At 38.2% G+C, this 22,873-nt stretch overlaps 1 long non-coding RNA gene across 4 annotated transcripts in view; it reads right to left on the bottom strand.

Moving 5' to 3' along the window:
• The window catches only part of LOC149126610 (uncharacterized), a 45,342-nt gene extending 22,478 nt beyond the window's left edge, over nucleotides 1-22,864 (bottom strand). Inside the window, exons 1-5 of one of the 4 annotated variants that reach the window (XR_016233956.1) lie at nucleotides 18,664-22,863; nucleotides 13,063-13,142; nucleotides 11,012-11,040; nucleotides 9,910-9,996; nucleotides 7,663-8,431 (exon numbers count right to left, since the gene is read on the bottom strand). This is a non-coding gene — a long non-coding RNA (uncharacterized LOC149126610). Of the gene's footprint in view, nucleotides 1-7,662; nucleotides 8,432-9,909; nucleotides 10,075-11,011; nucleotides 11,041-13,062; nucleotides 13,143-18,663 lie in introns of those variants that run through there. The other 3 variants (XR_016233954.1, XR_016233953.1, XR_016233955.1) reach the window with 3 other exon arrangements.
• Nucleotides 22,865-22,873: the final 9 nt, after the last annotated feature.

Here is a 22,873-nt window from a genome sequence, read left to right as displayed (position 1 = left end):
TAAATATTCGTTATATATATACGTGTGTGTATACACACATTCTTAAAGAATAAACAAGTGGGAAAGGGTACAATAAGATGGAGGGTGTTGAGCAATATGTAAAATTTAATAATGCCTTTTTTAAAACAAGTACTTTCTTTGAAATGCAGAATGACAGAGAGAGAGAATGAGACAGGGAGATTTTCCTTTGGATCCCTCCCCAGATGGCTGCAACTGCAATGGATGGAACAGGCTGAAGCCAGGAGCCAGGAACTCCATCTGGGTCCGCCACATGGTTGGCAGGGGCTCAAGTGCTTTGGCCCCAACTGCTGCTTTCCCGTGTGCATTAGCAGGGAGCTGGATTTGAAGCAGAGCACCTGGGACTTGAATTGGCACTCTGATATGTTGGCATTGCAGACAGCAACTTAATCCAATGCACAACAATGACATCTTCAATAATGCTTTTTCCTTTTTTTTTTTTTTTTTTTTTTTTTTTTGATTAGAGATGTAATTGTTCATTTGAAAGGCAAGTTACAGAGATGGGTAAAGACATATCTTTTCTTTTTTTTTTTTTTGACAGGCAGAGTGGACAGTGAGAGAGAAACAGAGAAAGATCTTCCTTTTCCGTTGGTTCACCCCCCAATGGTGGCTGCTGCGGCCAGCGCACCGCGCTGATCCAAAGCCAGGAGCCAGGTGCTTCTCCTGGTCTCCCATGGGGTGCAGGGCCCAAGCACTTGGGCCATCCTCCACTGCACTCCCTGGCCACAGCAGAGAGCTGGCCTGGAAGAGGGGCAACCAGGACAGAATCCGGTGCCCCGACCAGGACTAGAATCCGGGGTGCCACGCAGCAGGTAGAGGATTAGCCTAGTGAGCCGCGGTGCCGGCCGAAGACATATCTTCCATCCCCTGGTTCACTCCCCAGATGGTTTCAGTGGTGGGCCTGTGCCAAGCTAAAGCTGGGAGCCAGGAGATTCTTCCAGGTCTCCCACATGGGTGCACAGGCCCAATCACTTGGGCCATCCTATACTGCTTTCCCAGGTACATTAACAGGAGCTGGACCAGAAGTGGAGCAGTGGGGACAAAAATAGGTGCACATAACAGATGCTGGAATCACAGGTAGTGGCTTAACCTGCTGTGCCACGATGTGCTCCCCTGCATAATGCTTTTTCTGATAAGGCAAAGGAATTTAAACTAGGGAATATAAATATCTTTCAGATGAATAACTTTGAAAATCATTGTTAAATCAGTTGAGATTCCTGAGTGAAGCTAGGGGGTACTAAAAAGTTGATTGTTATGAACAATTCTACAGACTTGTGACATGAAAGAAACTGAATGAATGAGTAATCTTCACTGTTAGGTATTTGAAAGATATACATGGAAACGTTTTCTCTTAGGGGCAAAATTAAAGAACACTTGTTTATCAAGAGGACATGGAGTGGGTATTCAGCATGATTAAAATGCTACTTAGGGTGCCTACATCGCATATTGGAGAATAAGAATACGGTGAACACTTACTGGGCACTTCCTAGATGCTGGACAATATTCCAAGTGCTTTACATATTTTGATTGATTTAGTCCTAATAAAGAAGCCCTCGGTGGGTGTTGCGGTGCATCCAGTTTAGCTGCCTCTTGGGATCCCTGCATCTCATATTGGGGTGCCTGGGATGGAGTCCTACCTCTGCTTCCCATTTAGTTTCCTGCTAATGCACATCCTGGAAGGCAGCAGGTGATGGCTCAAGTCCTTGAGTCTCTGCCACCCACATGGGAGACCTGGATGGAGCTCTTAGCCTGGCTCAGCCCTGGCTGTTGTGGGCACTGAGAGAGTGAACCAGCAGATTGGAGATCTCTCTCTCTCTCTCTCTCTCTCTCTCTGCATTTCTAATTCTGTTGCTCTGCTTTTTCAAATAACTCATTTAAAAAAAAAGTCCTGTGGACTAGGTGCTATTATAATCTCCATTTTACAAAGGAGACTATAGAAGCAAGTAAGATTTCATAACTTGCACACAGCCTCACAGCTAGAAAACAGCGGAACCAAGACCTGACCCAGACAGTCTAGGTCACAGTCCTTGCAATCCACCACATCCATGACCAAATCCTGTATTTATGACCCACTTTTTCTTCTTAATCACCAGTATCTTTTATTCAGGTAAACACTAGTGTGTATGTTATAGATATGTTCTGACAATTACAGGGCTGTGCTGGTAAAAAAAAAAAAAAAAAAAAAAAAAACAAAACAAAAAACAAAACAAAAAAAAACCACTAGGAATTTGCAATAGTCAATGCAGGAATGTGCAGTCAGTTTAGGTTTTTTGCTGGAAATCCCTGGATTTTTAAAAATAAAATCTTTGTAGTTTTTATTGATGGATAGTACCAACAGGGGACAGTAGAGATTTTTTGGCCTTCGCCTTTCTTCTTTTCAGATAAAAACAGAGGAATCTGGGAGTTTTTGTCTGGAAAGAGACAGATTATAATCCTGATAAACCTATGAAATTTTAGAATAGTGAAAAGAAAATTGATTCGTTTTCCACTCTGCTTCAAATTCTCACCTCTAAACATTTTTTTAAAAAAGACTTATGTATTTGAAAGGCAGAGTTACAGAGAGGGAGGGAGAGAGAGAGAGAGATCTTGCGACAACTGGTACAATCCCTAAATGACCACAATGGCAGGGGCTAGGCTAGGCTGAAGCCAGGAGCCAGGAGCTGCATCCAGGTCTCCCATGTAGATGCAGGGGCCAAGGTACTTAGACTACCTTACACTGAGTTCTTAGGTGCATTTGGAGGAAACTGAATTGGAAGTAGAGCAGCCAAAACTGGCACCCATATAAGATGCTAGCATAGCAGGTGGTGCCTTAACCTGCTACCCAAAATGTTAGCCCTCCCATACACTTTTGTTTGGTAATCAAAGAGTAGAAATACTTATTTGTTCTCATAGATTAATTCATTCACTTATTTATTCAACCAATATTTGTGAGTACCTACTATGTGCCAGGCTTTCAGAAAGGCTTGCTTGTTTAGTGGTGAAGAAAATCTGTAGAGGTGAAGATAAAATGAAAACATAAAACACACACATATATGCACTCATGCATATGGGTTATTTTGTAGATTTTTGTACATCATTATACTACATATTTTATACATGGATACTTTTATTTATTTCTAACTTATTCTGTCATCCCTTATGTGTATAATTATAAATCATCATGAATACTATGATGGAAATGAACAGATTTTCTGATATAGAATGAATTAGCAATGATAGAAACTGTTAGCAGGGCAACAGTGAGTCCCTTAGTAGGAGAAGCTTAAGGATATTCCCGGTTTTAAAGAAACATGACAAAGAGTCCTGGGGTCCCTGTGCTCCTCAAATAGCCCACAGAATCTCTGATCTGGAATAAAAAAATCATCCCAGAGCTATGCCCTGTGTGAGTAATCAAATGCACGTGGTTCCCTCTACACAGTGAGAACACCAGTACGTTCATTTGAAAAGGAACTAAAAATACCAGCACAGATATTGGTGAAATGTAGAAGACATTTAGTTCTCAAACCTATGCTGTGAGCATGCTGTGAGAAGATATAAAAGAAAAAGTACCTCTGACCGCAAAGCTCTGAATCTAATTGGGCAGAATAAACAGATGCATGAGAAATGACACCGGAGGCAATGGACCAAAATGTACAAAGAGAGCCATTATAAATGGAATACACAGAGCGCGGCTGAGCTCATCCTTTTGAAAGGAAATGAGTTAGAGACATGGCATTTACTTAATTGATGGTGGAGGCAGTGAGAATATATTTAGATGGACACTGAAAATAAGGGTTTCAATTTAGGAAGACAAACATAGAAGAGGATGCAGCTTTTAGAGAAGAATGGTAAAATGTAAACATTTGAGCAGCTTTGTACTAACCTTGTTAAAGTGCTATCGTTCCCTTCACGTGCCTGTTTTCCTTAGGTTCATCTTAATGTTGCTCAACAAAGACAGAAATATTTTTATGGAAGTTTTGTGAAATTGCTAGCTGTATTTTTCTTAGCAAAATATTTCTAGTACTAAAGAACTTTAAAACCTCATATTCCATTATTCTAGTACTAATTTTTGTGCAACGTGAGAGTTTCAGAATGTTTTGTTGTTCAGAAAATTTCTCCCTCTCTCTACACACACACACACACACACACACTCACACACTTATAAGCATTCCTAAATTCCAAGTAAATTACTAGGCACTAGGAGTACAGAGATGAAATATAGCACTTTCATTAAGGAGTTTAGAGTCCATTGTGAAACAGAGAAATACAAATGTATCATTTCATATCATGCACTGTGAGAGCGTGAACAAGCCCAGACTGAGTGGGAGAATTGAGGAAGCGCTCCTTGAAAGATGTGGTTTTATTTTTTTTGGCTGAGAATTCATAACACAATGAAAAACATAAAAGAAAAAGCACGTCATTTCAGGAGGAGGGAGCCATACAATAGGATGGGATGTTTGAAAAAACTTATGGAAAACCTTTAAAAATATTATATTTTTAAACGTAGAAATGTATGTGTCAGTATGCAAAATCCAAAACAGGTTTAAAAAACCCATGGGATGTATAAATCTAGTGCCAACATTTTTTAAAAGAATATTTATTTTATTTGAAAGGAATAGTGGCAGAGAGAGAGAGGGGGATCTTCCGTCTGTTGGTTCACTTTCCAAGTGATTGTGGCAGCATGGGCTGGGCCAAGCTGAAGCCAGGAGTCAGGAAGTCCATCCTGGTCTCCCACACTGGAGACAGGGGCCCAGGGGCCCCAAGTACTTGGGCCATTTTCCGGTGCCTTTCCCAGCATATTAGAGAGCTGAGCTAGAAGCAGATCAGCCAAGACCCAAACCAGCACTCTGGAATAGAATGCTAGTGTTGCAAGTGGTGGCTTGAGTTGTTGCACCACAATGACAGCCCCATACATTTGGATTCAGGATATAAAGCGTGTGTGTGTGTGTGTGTGTGTGTGTATGTACTTCAAAATTTCATGGAAAATAGAATTAAAAAAACAATTATTTTGGTGTAAAATTTTTTTGAAACCCAAGAATAGTCTTCATAATATACATTTTTCCTGAACTTTTTGAAGACCCCTTGCATTTTGAAGCTCGGTTAAATTTTTAAGATAGATAGGAAGTTGTTTTGTGGACACAACTATCCTTCTTTGAAAGAAAACAAGAAGGAAGAGCTTTTTAGAGTGGTTGCAGATAACATATCTGTGTTTCATTCCTGTCACTTGCATATGGGAACTAGTTCTTGGAGACGTTTGTTACATAGGAAGTAGGGCTCCGATATTTGATAGACTGACTAGCTGTGAATGAACTCCCTGCAAAGTATGTGAGGAATGGGGCCTGAAGAAGAGGTACCATGTGGGTTAACAATAATGGGTACTGGTTGAATGTCTTTAAAAATACTCATTGTTAGCAGAAATAAAAATACTTTCTCTCTGCTTCTATCTCAAGGCCACAGCACAGAGAACGCTCAAGGTAGAATCATCATTTAACTACAAGGAAGCGCTGCGCAGAGAACAGCGGTTGCATGCTCTCGAAGGATTTCTAAGGTAATTACCATGAGTAGTGAAGAGCTAAGCTTCCAACAAAGTTGCTTTGCCAAGAATTCATTATGAGGAGGAGGCCTGTGTCAGAGCTTGGCTCAATAAGGGCCCAATAAGGAAAACAGAATTCAGCTGAAGTATTTAAATGGGAGAATTATAAAACAGACAATTGGTAAAGCAGCAAACAGTTGAGGAAAGAAAGGAGACCAACCAGAGAAAGGTGTGACAGCTCAGAAATCCATAACAGGAGCAGGCCATAACTCCAGGCTGAAAAGACACAGGACAAGGGGATGTGACTTCTAGATAGGAGCCTTGGTTTCCGGGTAGGAGCTACACTGTGGCAGGAGTGAGTGGGTTGTGGTACAGGGAAGACATAGGGGCTGCTAAAGAAGGTGCAGGAGGCAAAGACAGCGTTGAGAGACCGGCCCTGTCTTCTGCTTTCTTCTGTCTTCAATTACCTGCCAGTGTCTCCAGCCCTGAATCCCTGGGCGCAGAAGCCAGCCACTTGCCAGCTGGAACAGCTCTGGGGAGGAAGCCTCAGGGATTCCTCTCCTTTCGCTGAGCTAGGAAGGGCAAGAAATGGGTTCAAGGGCAAAGAGGCTCAGAACAAGGACAAAACTCAATTAGGAGAGGCTAAGTTCTAGAAACCACAGGACTCTCTCACTGAACCAAGGAAGTTTGCACCCTGAAGACTGGGTTCTTAGTAGGTCTAAAAAGTATCTTTAAGACATGTGTCCCCATTTCTTTACTTTGGAGGGAAGGTCAATAGGTTATAGGGACATCTACACTTAAAACCAACAATATTAGTTTGAAATTTGGCTAGAAATGCTCACCAAAGAAAACAAACTGACTTTTTCTCTACAAAACTACAATCTTAATATCCTATTTTATAAACCTTAGTTACATGTAAGACTTTCTGTTTGTTGTGCCAATGCATTTTACATATCAGAAAACACTTGAACTATCAAACAGAGGGTTATTTGCCTAAATTACCATGCTAGCCTGACACTGAGAGGTGGGCTTGTTTTGAGTCTGTGCATTTAGTGACCTGTGGTATTTTGATAAATGATGTTGCCTAAAACTATTCACTAGGAAGTTTGGTCACCATCTGTGTTTGTTTCTGTAGAAGCAGTAACTGCCTAGAGAAAAATCCGATGCTCATTTCAAAGATGCAGTATAAAGACAATTCAAGATGATGCCTTTAACATAATTATTCCACCTTTCATTTACATAGTGTTTTATCCATTTCAAAGTGATTTGATGTGCTTTCACTTAACAAATCTTTAGAAAACCTGTGGAGGTCGAATATGGGCTTCTAAAAGATATAAAAGCTCAAAAAGGAAAATAACACTGAAATTAGGCAAAGTCTTTTAGAAGACTGTAAAAAGTTGTATAGTCTCATATCCCGTTGATATAAATAGGATATGTTTAAGGTAACACCTTCAGCACTTCAGGCACTTTTTAAAGTGTATCACTTATACTAATTCCGTTAGTCATCAAAACAAAACTGTGGGGTAGTAGTATTGCATTCTCATTGTGAGGATGAGCGGCGAAGGCATAGTTACCTTCCATTAACTGATAGCTTATAACAGATTTCAGCCTTGACAGTCTAACAAAATACATTGTTTCTTAAGCACTGTATTCTTCAAATATTTACTCAGCCTGAGACATCCCTAATTATTGTGGCATACAATTATATTGCGTCCTTTTCTCTAGAATGTGCATGTAACTCAGTGGTGTGCTGGTAAACTGGCTCACTGGCTCTCTGAAAAAGGAAAAGCAATAAGCTCTGCTTCTCACATTGCCCAAATTCCATGGTATAAACAGACTCACTGAAGTTCTCACCTAGTTGAGATTCAGATTTCATGAGCTTGTGTGTGCCAGCCCCAGCACACCACTGACTGAATACCAGTGACTACTGTGCTAGAGATGACAATTGCACCATTCGACGTGATGATCCACACTTAAACATCCTTAACATGTTAATTCATTTTATTGGCAGGTTTTTTTGTGTATACCACTGTGAATTAAACTATGTCAGACATGTCCCTGTTCAATCATTGCTTATCAAGAATTATGGGATTATTTATTTAGGTATGTTTTACCCTGATGCTAATCAGGCTTGTCTGGAGTGAGGCAATCAGCTCCTTGAGAGGGAGGCTCAACAGCCAGCCACTCATTAGTGGACGAGTAGATATATTCCTTAAACTAGACGTTCTCAAGACTTCAGTTCCCTAGGTTATTTTGCAGCCAATATGATTACTGCTGTTTCCACTTAGCAATGTGGAAGTCTTGAGGCTTGATCTCGTTATGAATTCCATGCATCTATTACAAGATGCATGGACTCAAGAGTTCACCGACAGCTCCTTTAAGGTAGCATGTCACATCAACTAACCACAAGCAATCAATGGAGGTGAGCAACCAGGACTTCTCCAGGTAGCACTTGAGCTTGCAAGCATCCCATACTGATAGAACAGTTTCTGCTCCAGCTCCGTCTTCTTGATCTTACCTGCTGCTTCCCTGATACCAGTTAAGTGCCTGTCTTGATTATCAAAGCTGTTTCACACTCAAAATGTTTTACAAGTCCATAACTAGGCACTGTATGATGCCTCCCACTTCCTCCCTTACTATCCAAATCCTACACACATCTATGCATGGTACCAAAGCTTTTATTTTTTAAAAGATTTATTTATTTTAAAGGTAGAGTGAGAGAGAAAAGAAGAGAGAGAGAGAAAGGTAGATATTCCATCTGCTGGTTCACTCCCTGAATGGCCGCACTGGCTGGAGCTGGGTCAGGTGGAAGCCAGGTGCCATGAGATTCATCCAGGTCTTCGACATGGGTCCAGGGGCCCAGCAGTTCTCTGCTGCCTTCCCAGGTGCACTACCAGGGAGCTGAATCAGAAGTGGAGCAGTCAGGAATCAAACCAACACCCATATGGGATGCTGCTGTCACAGGCAGCATCTTTACTTGCTATGCCACAATGTCACCCTCCATTAAAAAAAAAAAAAAGGAAACAACCTTTATTTTATTTAGTTATCAAAGCTTTCAGTCATCAGCACACCATACCCTTTTCCAATCCGTGTCATGCTTTCTTTTTATTCTTTCTTCTTCCTATTATTTTCCCCTATGAAGCTCTAAAAGTAAATTCTATGAAACTCTAAAAGTAACGCCTTATTTGTTCAACGAACGTTTACTGTACACATCATAGTTACGAATCCCTCTGCTTAGGAGCTCAGAATCTGAATTTGAATGAAATGTGGATCCTCCCCTTTGGTAGTTTATAGTCCAAATTGCATTTATTAGGTAGGATTAAAGTCTTCTCAAAAGTACTATAAAATTATACTCAAGGATAAACCTCTGACATCTTTTTCTGCAATAATAACAAAAGCTAAGGCAACTTGACTTGACTGGTCCTGGGGATACATGATGCAGCATAAGATAAAGATTGTGATCCTTTTGACCAAAGCTTCCTTTAAAGTTCTAATAACAACCCAAAGGAAAGCAATGACGAAACAGCTTGGTCTCACACAAAAAGGGAGAGGGTGGTCAGCAGAGAGAGTTTTGGGAAGCTCTGGGAAGCTCCGGAAGCCTCACTCCCAGTCTGGCAGCGGTTTGGAGGCTTTGCTGCTCCCTGTGGAGGGACTGTTCTGAGAACAGGGATTTATCAGCTGTTAGGGAACTGCTGCGGAAGAACTCCCCTGTTAAGATGCTTGCGGCTCATTTGTTCCCTTTCCCACTCCCCTCCCTTCCACCTTTGTTTCCTTCCCTTCAATTATTTTTTCCTTAGAAACAAAAAGTCTAAACTCTCACCCTTACAAGCTAATGATTCTGAAAGTCTTTACCAGCCCATTGGTTCCAGATCAAGAAACAAATAAATGAACAAACAAATCTTCAAAGCTAAATACTTGATCTGTTGAACAGAGGGCATTGAAATCTGCATCCCAAGCAAGGTGGACTGAATAAACCAATTAAATCCAGATACCTTATGGATTCAGCAAATAATTATTGTGCATATTCTGGACACTATCCCTATAAGATCTCAGGATCTAAATTTTAATAAAAACATGGATCCTGCCCTTTGGTAATTTGAAGTCTAAATTGCATTTATGGGTGGGGATTAAATTTCTTATTATGGGTACTAGTACAAAGTTATAATAACATACTAACTTTTAAGATTTTTAACCTGATTTTCATGTAGCCATATCAAAGTTATATTTAACATAGATATTTTAGAAAATAACACTTCCATGTATTCTTAGAAGTTTTATTATATATTCCATACAAATATAATTAGGAATCTGAAATGCAGAGAAAAACTCCAAAGACAAGATTTTATTTGAAATTACAAAGAAAAATATGTTTCACTTACCTTTGTCCATATCTGACATTGATTGAAATCTCATCCCTTCTAGGAAATCATTTTTAATTTTCTGGTTCAATTAACTTCTTTTTCAGTCTGCAAAATTGACATGTTAATACGTTCTATATGTATTTTAATCCACTGGTTGTTATCCATAGGGCACATGAGAGTCACCTGCGGAGTTTTAAAAATACAAATTTCTAGGATCCAACTGCAGAAATTTATTTTGTCAATGCAGATAGGGTCCTGGCATCTAAGTTTTTAAAAGATACTATACATGACATTGATATGAGTGCCTTGTTCAGAATCACTCTTTAAATCCTACTATATAAGTTGGTGTTTTATAATTTTATAATATGGAATCCATATTTGTGCACTTATATTCTTGTATCATCAATGTAATTGTAATTATCTTTTGGGTATAGGCACAAATTTACAATTAACTTGTTCTCTGCAGCACACCAAACTTACTTTGCCTTAGTAAGAATTTCCACATATTTTGTTTGAAAAAAATGACAAGGAATTTCCTTTCAGTGACCCCTATATAATAGTATTATAACTGTTTTTGAATACTTATTTATTTATCTTTTTTGAGAGACTGGATAACTGTTTTTGAATACTTATTTATTTATCTTTTTTGAGAGACTGGCAAACAGAGACAGAGAGAGAGAGAGAGAGAGAGAACCTTCCATCTGCTGGTTCATTTCCCAGATGCTTACAGCAGACAGCTTTGAGTAAGACCAAAGCTGTGAACTAGGAAACCCAGGTCTCCCACATGGGTGTAAAGAGCACAATAACCTGAGCCATCATCTGTTTCTCCCAGGGCATGCATTAGCACAAAGCTGGAATCAGGAATGGAGCTGGGAGTTGAACACAGGCACTTCTGTATGGGATGCCAGTGTTTCAATTGGTATCTTAACTGCTATGCCAAATGCCTATGTGACATGTGTTTTTATAGCCATATTCTTTATATAGTGGTGAAACAAATTTGAGTATCAGTGAGTATTATGGATTATCTATTTAATATTGATTTTCACAAAAATTTCTAAATTAGGATAATCTACAATTTCAGAGAAGGATGCTCTCTGTAGCATAGTGGAGTTGAACTTACATTGATCAAATCCAAATTCTCTTCTTGACCTATGAAAAGGAGAAAACAAAAGGTTAGCAAGTATATAAAGTATATCCCCTTATTGAGCACTCAATACAAAACAAACAATATAAATAAGAGAGTTAGGGGAGTCTCTTTTACTCCACAAAATTTTCCTTTGCAGTCAGATTCTATATCTTATATTCTAATAATTAGTTACTCGCAACAACATTTGGCATAGAATTTCAGAGTTGGATAGGGCTACTGAAATGATTCAATTCCATAATCTTCATTTTAAACTTGTGGACCAATTTAGGGCTAATGGCTAAAGCAATTCATATACATTCATGGTGTTCAAATATTTTTACTCATAAGTATTTAAAGGGTCAGTAGCATAACACAAGAAAAGTCCCAATACAGTTCCATGCATAAATCAGTCATGCAATAAATTATAGTTCTCATTAGTAGAATAATATTAACATTATGAATTGCAGCATAGCTGATTTTTAGTTCAGAACAATTCTTTATTCCTGTCTCTTAAAACATAGTTATAAATACACATGTAAGAATAATAAAAAATTGTTGGTAATATTGTAGTGTATTAAATAAAAGGAAGCTAATTATATTGATCAGCAAATAAGAAAACAGTTTCCTGTGTCATGGAGTATGCAGTTACAGAATCAGACCTTTGTCTGGATCATGTTTGCTTATTCAGAATAGGCTATGCCATTCCACCAGCAGAGACAATAAAATACCTACCTCAGTGGGTTATTATGAAGAACTGATTATATGTGAAATCATCTCAAAGTCTATGACAAATAGTAAACTTTCAATATGGGTTATTTATTATTATTTATAAACAGTTACCACTACCTGTTACCCAAGGACAAATGTGAGAGTGAAAAGTAGTGCTAGCAATAATTATATTGGCTCAACAGGTGTAAACCAGGATACACAGTCACTCTATCTATGATAAGCTTTGTGGTCAAAAGCCATCTCTGAAGAGTGTGTTATGTCCTGTAGGAGATTTTACATGGAACTCTTTGGGAAGAGGTTAAGTACAGATCAGATTTAAGAGGGGCACAAAAATAAGGTACTGTCTTCTTTAAAACTCTTCTGAGACAACACAGAAGGAGGCATGGTGTTTCTATAGATCTTATAACTTCCTTCACATATATGCTAAGGTCTTTGTGAAGGTTGGTTCCTGAGAAATGCACTTTGATTTAAAAATTATTTAAGTACTTTTAAAGCAAAAAGAGATTCTGAAACATATTTCACCATTTCCTGTCTCATGGAACACACATATGCCATGTTATATTCATTATTCTCTTTAAGTACAGGATTTATAAAGAAGAAAATAGAAGCTTCCTTTTGAATCATCTGTATCATTGACTATACATTTAGACATACATTTCTATTTCCTTTTGTTTTAGAACAAATTAGAATTTCAAGAGAGCAAAAAAAAAAAAAATCATGGTCCCTTTTTATTGTGTTCTGTTCCATTGTGCTCCATTCCATCCCATTTTGTTCTACAAACATTTAAAGCCCAAATATATCCTAGTTCTGTCAGAAAAAAAAAAAAAAAAAAACCTGAACATCTCAAATACAGAAAGGTGCTATTTGGAAGGATGTCTACAATAACTCTTTAGACAAAGTCTCTATAAAGATCCATCACGTATGGTAGACAACATTTCTTCCTCACAGGAATTTTCTATCTCCCACCCTATTATCAGAAGTGATATGAACATTCATCATATTCTTGAAACAACATATATTTCCTTATTGTTTGGTTTTTGGTTTTGGTATTTGGTTTAGGAATTTATAACTTAAAATTCTAGTCATCCCAGACATACAAATCATTTGCACATTACTGCTATGCTAGAGCAATGTACAGTACAATCAAAAAAATTTCTCATTTGTTTACATTAATTTAATGTCCCGCTTAGCTTCCATCTGAAACAAACAGCTGCTTCAATGATTAAACATTTATGTTAGTGTCCATAATGAGGTATCTGTACCTGTCTTGTCAACAGAATTCAAAATTGAAATCACAAATGCACAAAGGGACTTACCTCCATTGTTAGAAACATTGAGCCTCCAGACAACCATGTTCAAATTTATTCCAACTTGTTTTTCTATCGTACATCTTCACCTAGGTGCAGATGAGCAGAACAACTTTAAAGGGTTAGATCATCATACATATAGGCACCTAGTAGGCATTCTTATTTGGGATATCAATTTGCCTCATGGCAAATTCAACAATAGAAGTTGTCAGATATTTTCTGAACAAAATAAGTTATCTATTCAACTTTTTGTAGGTAATTGCTTTTTCTATTTTGTTTCAGAAAAATAGTTTAAGCAGCACTCTAGTTATGATTGGTATCTCCTGAGGAAGCTTTTTTATGAGATTGAATGAAGTTATAAAGACAACCATTAGTCATTGCTATTAGCATAAGGCACATGACAACATTCATAAGCAGATAAGACATGGCAATAAAAATATGACTTCCTATGACTTGGGCAAGCTTCTGACTACAGCTGACTGCTGATTTGTAAAGTGAAACTGGTCTAAGTGTGGTAGTATAATATTTAATGACATGTGCATCATAAGGCCTAATTGTTTTTCACCACAGGGTACAAAGCTTTATGTCCTCTATCAACCAAAACCAAACAGTCATACTGCTTAATGGCTGTTCAATTAATGTTTATGTGCTACTTTTATACTCTGAATTATTTGATGAATAAACTCTAAGTCATTTGAGAACTAAGTTTAATGGAACCTCAACTATTATTAAAAATTCCCATGATTCTTGTAGAATCTAACGCTATCAGCTAGGGAATACAGAGCATGCATCTCTATTCAGAAGATCTATTGTCTGTATGAATTAAAGGACAATCTAACATTTGCAATGAAATGATCTATGCAACTTGAGGCTTTCACTCTGAAATGGAAAATCATAACAGGGTTGACTAGGTAAGAGCAACTCAGGGGTGAAGGAAAGCTTGTTTTATTATGCCAGAAAGGCTCAGTGTTTTAAATTTGTAACACCACACCTATTGATACTCCCACTTTTCTTCTATAAAACATAGCCTTTTAAAGCATAGTTGGCTGAAAATGTTAATTCAATACCCTTCCTTTCGGTAGAATTTTTATAAAATCACTGAAAACGTATTCTAATCAAAAGATTGCCACTTTGAATTTGGGAAAAAAAGGATTTCTGACTTTTGAAATTATTTGAATTTAGCAGCTTTATATTCATCTGCTGTTTCCCATTCTATTATAAGAGCCCTGATTCTCCAACAGTGGGGAAATTATTTAATTATATTCCTTAGGATCCTAAATTAGTTGGGCATCATTAGACAGTAGAGAAAGTAAATGAGGAAAACAGAACATGTTTTCTTTTGAAAATTAAGGATCCTTTCATACCATGTAAGTCATTTATAAATACACATATTTTAATAGAACTGTGGCCATCCTCTTCTTCCCTTTCTGGAATTTAACATATCAATATGAATTTCATAAAGAAAGACAAATGAGATGCAAATTTAAGAATTTAAAAAATGTCAAATGTTCTTGATAATGTTCCACTAAGAATACAATAGCAAAATGACAGTTATCTTCTACTTAGTTGGTTAAAGTTTATAATCAACTACTTTTGATTCTAAGGTAATGAGTCTTTCATTTTTTACTTCATTTTGCATATCTTAAAAAACTTTTAAAACGTATGTAGTTGAATTGACAGGGATTTGATTAGTTTTGTACAACAGTTTTATTGTTTGTAATAAATAAAGGTAGCTCAACGTTTTAAGAGTACATCAAGAAATATTTAACTAACAAATTGATTTTTTTAAGATGCATTTATTTTATTTGAAAGGCAGAATTACAGAGAGGCAGAGGCAGAGAAAGAGAGAGAGATATCTTCCATCTGCTGGTTCACTCTCCAGATGGCTGCAATAGCTGAAGCTGTGCCAATCCAAAGCCAGGAGCCAGGAGCTTCTTCCGGGTCTCCCACATGGGTGCAGGGGCCCAAGGACTTGGACCATCTTCTGTGGCTTTCCCAGGCCATAGCAGAGAGCTAGATCAGAAGTGGAGCAGCCAGGACTCCAGCTGGTGTCCATATGGGATGCTGGCACTACAGACAGTGGCTTTACCTGCTGTGCCACAGTGCCAGCCCCCTGGTTTTTATTATAATTTTTAAATATGTCACTGTTTCATATTAAGAAAAGTTTATTTTAACCTCTCTGGATATGCTTTTTCTAATTCTACATTTGTTAGCTAATAATTCTAATTCACGGGGCAGGCATTGTGGCTGAGTGGGTTAAAGTACCATGCAGGATGCTGGCATTCCATATCAGAGTGCTGGTTTGAGTCCCAGCTGCTCTGCTTCTGATCCAGCTTGGATGTTTGTTTCATCTGATTCAGCTCTGGCCATTGCAGCCATCTGAGGGGTGAACCAGCAGATGGAAGATCTGTGTTTCTGTCTGTCACTCTGCCTCCCAAATAATTAAAAACATCCTTAAAATTTTTAATTAGAAATAGAATTACTACTACTGAGCCAGTAACAGGAGACATAAAAATTTGAATGTAATAGATAGAAATTTCATAGGTAAATTGAAAAGGAATTAAGTAGTAAATCTTTAAAATTCAATGTAGTATGTTGCCTGTTATTTTATATTTAATTTTTATATTTAAATTTAAGTAGTGGGCTGGCACTGTGGCATAGCGGGTAAAGCTACCACCTGCAGTGCCAGTATCCCATATGGTCACCTGTTTGAGTCCTGGCAGCTCCACTTCCGATCCATCTCTCTGCTATGGCCTGGGAAAGCAATGGGAGACCTGGAAGAAGCTCTAGGCTCCTGTCTTTGGATTGGGGCCATTTGGGAAGTGAACCAATATATGAAAGACATCTCTCCCTCTCCTGCCTCTACCTCTGCCTCTCTGTGACTCTGACATTCAAATAAATAAATCTTTTAAAAAAATTAAAGTATGACAGCGCTGAGACACAGAAGGTTAACGCCCTGGCCTGAAGCGCCGGCATCCCATATGGGTGCCAGTTTGAGACCCGGCTGCTCCACTTCTGATCAAGCTCTCTGCTATGGCCTGGGAAGGCAGTGGAGGATGGCCATAGTTCTTGGGCCCCTGCACCCATGTGGGAGACCTAGAAGAAGCTCCTGGCTCCTGGCTTTGGATTGGCGCAGCTCCAGGCGTTGAGGCCAATTGGGGAGTGAACCAGTGGATGCAAGACCTCTCTCTGTCTCTCTCTCTCTGCCTCTCCTCTCTCTGTGTAACTCTGACTTTCAAATAAAATAAATCTTTTTTTTTTTGACAGGCACTAATGTGTGTCATTTTAAATATTTCATGAAAATCAATTTTTGCATCATTAAGTATGTCAACTATTTTCAGAATACATAATACAAAAATATTTTCCAAATACTTCATACTGCTTACATATGTAAACAATTACATACAATATTGATGAATGAAGATCCAACGGAAATACTTGTTTTTCTTAATTGTACTTTTAAAACAAAATAGGCTTTTATTTAAAAATTATATCAAGTATTCTAAAATGTAATATTCCACTTGGCAGTTAATATTTTATGTTCAACTACTTCATCCCTATCATTTGTCTGTTAGTTGTGGTTTTCATTTTTTTCATCACATTTTTTGTGCATATTAGATGAGTTTGAACATAACACCTCTGGTTTCTTCCACCCTAGTGTGACAATGCCTTCTGAAGAGCTCGCTGCTACCTGTAAAGTGTTTTTCTCCTTGTATTACTAAAACACGAAAATATTGTGTCTTCAAATGGAATAAACTATAAAGAGTTTTACTCTAACTGAAGAAAGTAAAAACCTGTTTGTATTCCTAGTTAGCTGATAGTTTATATTACACCTGAGTGCTGATCTGCTATGGAAGGAAGTTTTTGGAATGTGTCATAAAAGGAGGCCCTATCCTGGACTTGATGCTGCTCTCTAATTTCTGTGTTCTGTTTACTTCCTTTCTGGGTAGCTCACTTGAATTAGCAAACAGGCAAGTGACTATCAGACACTCCTGTATGCTATGGTTTGGTCTACCCAAATAATGGTTCAATGTCATCAGTAGGGTGAGGGCAACAGCACAACCCTAGCGCTATGGAGAAGAACAGCTTTATTGAGTTCTCTGTATTTCATACACAACAAAATAATTGTGGTTAATTGTGGTGAGACTCAGAAATCTGCTATAAACTTAATTAAATTGTTTAAATCACTATGTAGCATTAAATATGAATAAAAAATGCTGGGTGGAAACTGTGGTATTGAATAAAGTTATAAATATATTTATTTACACAAAAGAGAGAGAGAGAGAGAGAGAGAGAGAGAGAGAGAGAGAGAAAGGTCTTCCCTCCATTGGTTCACCCCCCAAATGGCTGCTACGGCCGGCACCTGCACTGATTCAAATCCAGGAGCCAGGTGCCTCCTCCTGGTCTCCCATGCGGGTGCAGGGACCCAAGCACTTGGGCCATCCTCCACTGCCTTCCCGGGCCACAGCAGAGAGCTGGACTGGAAGTGGAGCAATTGGGACAGAATCCAGTGCCCCAACCGGGACTAGAACCCTGGGGTGCCTGCGCTGTAGGCGGAGGATTAGCCTAGTGAGCTGTGGCACTGGCCTAATAAAATAAATCTTTAAAAAAATTAAAGTAGAAGAAAACACTTAGGAAATAGACTACTGGGAATAAACTTGGGTGTTATTATGTTTATATGAAATAAATTTCTTGTTAAATATAACCAGAATTGAGAAATATTTAATACTTTAACATTTTTCTATTAATGCAAATATAAGGGTATATTTTTAAATATAAGAGGAATTGCATCACTTGTAAGTAATGCTTACATAGTCCACAAAATCAAAGTGGAAGAGACAGTTGACAATTTGTTGGCTGATTTTGTATGTGTTCTATTTTGGATAGATGATCAGTTTCCATCCTCTCTCCTCCTTTCTTTTTTTATTTTAAAATTTGCTGTGTTAAAGTAGAGGAAAAAAACCTCCAAATATGACTCATAAATAAAATTTGAGGCTGGCTAAATATAAGATGTGGAAAGAAACAGAAAATTTATATAAATAATGTTCCATCAAAATCTGAAGTAAAGTAATATTCATATTCTTAAGTTCTGGTAAAATCAGAATATCTATACCTGGAATTAAAGATATTATAAATCAATATTCTATATAAAATGCTTAATTTTTTTAAAGGTTTATTTATTTATTTGAGAGGTAGAGTTGAGAGAGAGAGAGAGAGAGAGATCTCCCATCTGCTGGTTCACTCCCCAGATGGCTGTAACTACCAGACCTGAGCCAGGTCAAAGCCAGGGGCCAGGAGGTTCTTCTGGGGCTCCCACATGGGTTCAGGGCCCCAAGCAGTTGGGCCGTCTCCATTGCTTTCCCAGCATATTAGGAGAGAGCTGGGTTGGAAGTGGAGCAGTGTGGTGGAATGAGAAGGTCATGCCAAGATGGCCACTGGCAAGTAAGTGTCAGTTACTCAGGCATGGCTTCGAAACCCACCTGGCAACAGAGCCTGCCTGGCAATAGGCTGTGATTGGTTAGGGCATAAATCGCCCCTTGACTAGATTGGCTGCCTTGACTATTTAAGCTGCTGTACCAACTGAAATAAATGAGTCTGCAGGCTGCTCACCTCTGACCTGCTTTCACCCGACTCCTGGTGTCTGGGTGGTGACTCTGCGTCTCTTGCCTCCATTGCACTCCTCCTTTCGGAACAAATCCACAGCAACAGAGCAGCCAGGACTCAAACTGGTGCCCATATGGGATGCCTGCATTTCATGCATCATCTTAACCTGTTACACCATGACACTGGTCCCATTGCTTTAATTTTTAATCATAAAAATTATTCATAGATTATTTTTCACCCTAATAATTCGATTTTGAAATTTAATTCCATCATAATATATAGTCACTAACCAAGTAACAGATTTTGCCTGGTCCTCAAATTTTGTTTTGCTATTTGTAAACATAATTACACTTACAAATATATAAAATAAATATATAGTAGATAATAATGTGGTAAGTTGCATAATATATTTTGATGTTATCTATATTATGATTAAGTTAAACTTTTAATTTCAAAAAAAAAATTTGAAAGAGAAATTGATAGAAAGGGAGCTCCCATTTTCTGGTTCACTCCCTACCTGCTCAGAAAAAGCTGGGACTAGGCAGGGTCAAAGTCAGTAACTGGGAATACAGTCACTCCTCCCACTTAGGTGGAAGGAGCCCAACTACTTGAGCTGTCATCTCTGCCTCCCGGGATCTAGAATCAGGAACTGGAGCCCAGAATCGAATCAGATACTCTGATGTGGGAGCAGGCGTCTCGACCTCCAATCTAAATGCCTGCCCCAAAAGTCAACTAGTAAGTAACAAATAATTGAGAACTCGATGGCACATCCTACTTTGTAAGTCTGTAAAACTGAATGCAACTGAGTGCATTAGTATCATCATTAGGATTATTTTGAAAAAATAAACTTTTACTGCGAGACACTGAAGTCTTCTTAGATAATATTAGATAAGTCTCATTATAATATATATGGGATCTTTAAAAATTCATGGAAAATACTTATAAAAAACATGCATAGATTTCAAAAGTATTTTGCACCAAAGTAAGCTTATCTTCATTCCATTTTCATGAACTTTTTGAAGTCTTCTCATATCTTCACATTTCTAAGAACAAATTCGGCCTCAAAAGAGAAGGAAACAATTTCAAATTAGATATTTTCCAGGCATCATTAAAAGTAATTTATCTTTTTAAGTAAATTTATACAGTAGAAACACTGTGTAGCATGTTAATCTTATTGTTGCTATGGACACTGTCATTTTTTATTTAGACTGTGTTTTTAGAACCTTAATTAAAATTAAGTGTCACCTCTTCATAATACAAACGTGCTTTCTCTGACCTCAGCAGAGATCAGACAATAGAAACAGAAATCTATGAGGTCTTGAGCACACTAGACCTTGAAGTTTATAGCAGAATGGAGCTACCTAACCACAGGAGTAAAAATTCAGGACCTGGAAATTGAATAAATCTAAGACTCTCAGACATGCTAGTTTTATATTGAAAAAAGTGTTATGGTGTTTTCCACACAATGTAATACAGCAAGTTAATTGTAAAACAGTAAAATATGTTTTAATTTGCTGTGAATTGCTTCAACAGTAGGTTTGTGACAAATAGGAATTTCTAGGTTTCTGCAATGTTCTTTAGTAATAACATTAGACAGAGAGAAATTGGACCAAATAGCAGAATCCTTCCAGATGACTACACTCTTATGAAAGAAGCTCAAAATCTCTAGACTGCTATGTGAAATTGTTTAGTAAATTAAGTTAAAATCAACCATTGATCTGTTTAAAATAGACACAAATCTTCTGGGATGTTTTCTCAAAAGCAGAGTTCTTGGTTTAAAATTAGGAAGTTGTTTTGAAGTTTTCTAATTTTTGCAGAACAAATCAAAAATCAGACTTTAAAACATGCAGGGCATTTAAGAGTTTCAATTATCCAATTAGCATAAAGTTGCTTTTCTTAAAAAAGCTTTTTTAATATATATACAGAACTTAAGTATTAACAGGACTAATATATGTATTTTAAAAAATGACCAAAGTTATGCCAGCTTGTATTCCGTGATAGATTGTAGCATGGCAGATAAAAGCCACTGCCTGCAACATCGGCATCCCATGTGGGTGCCGGTTTGTGTTCTGGCTGCTCCACTTCTGATCCAGCTCTCTGCTAATGTACCTAGGAAAGCAGTGGAAGATGATCCAAAGTACTTGGGCCCCTGTACCCATGTGGGAAACCAGAAGAAGCTCCTGGCTCCTGGCTTCAGATCTAGCTATTATACCATTTGGGGAGTGAATCAGAGGGTGGAAGACCTCTCTCTCTCTCTCTCTCTGTCTCTCCCTCTCTCTGTAACTCTGTCTTTGAAATAAATTAAAGAAATTTTTAAAATTTGAAAATAAATAAATAAATATCCATGATTAAGGATTTGAGTAAATGTTTACATTTAGAAAGAAAAAAAAAAAACATACTTTTGTTTGGAGTGGGCTTTATTAAAGTATGTTTAATAGTTACAGCACATGAAGAGTTTCCCTTTCATGAACTTTTTTTTTTAAAGATTTATTTATTTTATTATTTGAGAGGCAGAGTTACAGAGAGGGAGATAGAGAGAGATCTTCCATCTGCTGGTTCTCTCCTTATGGGCTGCAACAGCTCCATGGCCTGGAGGTAGGAGCTTCTTCCCGGTCTCCCACATGGGTGCAGGGGCTCCATCGCTTGGACCATCTTCCACTGCTCTCCCAGGCTGTCAGCAGGGAGCTGGATTGGAAATGGAGCAGCCAGGACTCAAACCAGCACCCATATGGGATGCCAGTGCTGTAGGCAGAGGGTTAACCTACTACGCCACAGCACTGGCCCCTATGTTTCATTTGACCTTAATTGTTCATTCTTTCACCACTGGATATTATCACTGACAGAAATGAGGAAGTTAATTGTCTTAAAGAGCATAATGGATCTCAAAATTTTGTGCATCAAAATAACCTTAATTATTTTAAAACTCATTTATTTATTGGTTTAAAAGAGCAGAACAGTGAGAGAAGACACACACACACACACAAACACCACACACACACACACAAACACACACACAAAGAATCTTCCATCTACTGGTTCACTTTCCAAATAGCCACAGTGGTCATGGCCGGTCCAAGCCGAAGCCAGGAGTCAGGAACTCCATGCTGGTCTCCCATTTGTGTGTCAAGGACTCAAGTATCTGGACCATCTTCAGCTGCTTTCCCAGGCACGTTAGCAGGGAGCTGGGACGTGAATGGAGTCTCTGATGTGCTGGTGTTGTAAGTAGTGTCTTAATCTGCTGTGCCACATCTCTGGCCCCAGTAAACTTTTCCCAAGAGGTCTCCATTTTCTGCTGTTAGACCAATAGAGTCTGTCTTTTCCCAAAATCCTTGGTCATCATTAAGCCAAGGTGCTGCACTTGATGCTATTTTTCCTTAAGTGACAACCAGCAATGTATTTAGCTTAGCAGACTGTTTGGCATCCACTTACTATTGTTCAGCTTTGAATTGTGGATGAAACCACTCTCTTTGAGCCTATTTTATGTAATCACAGTGTCATTTTCGGATCTAAAGCATGTATTTGAGTGACAGATCGAAATGGTAGAATTAGTGATGATAGATATGTAGAATCAGTGAAACATTTATAAATATCTAAATACCTTAGAGTTAAATACCAAGAGAATTCACCATGACCAACTGTGAACTGAAACTGATCACCTGGAACAGTGAGATGGCATTGGTACATGCCACCTTGATGGGATTGAATTGGAATCCCCTGGTATGCTTCCAACTCCACCACTTGGGGCAAGTCAGCCTGAGCATGTCCCAAATTATACATCTCTTCCCTCTCCCATTCCCACCACCATGTTCAACAGGGATCACATTTCAGTTAATTTTCAACACTTAAGAATAACTGTGCATCAATTACAGATCTAAACCAGTCATATTAAGTAGAACAGATAAAAAAACTACTAAGAGGGATAATGTATTTAGTTGTTCATTAACAGTCAGGGCTATGCTGATCAAGCCACCATTTCCCATAGTGTCCACCTCACTCCAACAGGTTTCCCTCTTGGTGTTCAGTCAGTCGTCACCGATCAGGGAGAACATATGGTATTTGTCCCTTTGGGACTGGCTTATTTCACTCAGCATGATGTGTTCCAGATTCCTCCATTTTGTTGCAAATGACTGGATTTCGTTGTTTCTTACTGCGGTATAGTATTCTAAAGAGTACATATCCCATAATTTCTTTATCCAGTCTATCGTTGATGGGCATT

Source organism: Oryctolagus cuniculus, chromosome 5 (genome assembly GCF_051225735.1).
Source record: "Oryctolagus cuniculus isolate XC-2025 breed Fujian yellow rabbit chromosome 5, ASM5122573v1, whole genome shotgun sequence".
NCBI lineage: Eukaryota > Metazoa > Chordata > Mammalia > Lagomorpha > Leporidae > Oryctolagus > Oryctolagus cuniculus.
Note: the sequence above shows the minus strand (reverse complement) of the source record. Positions and strands in the feature narration are given on the sequence as shown.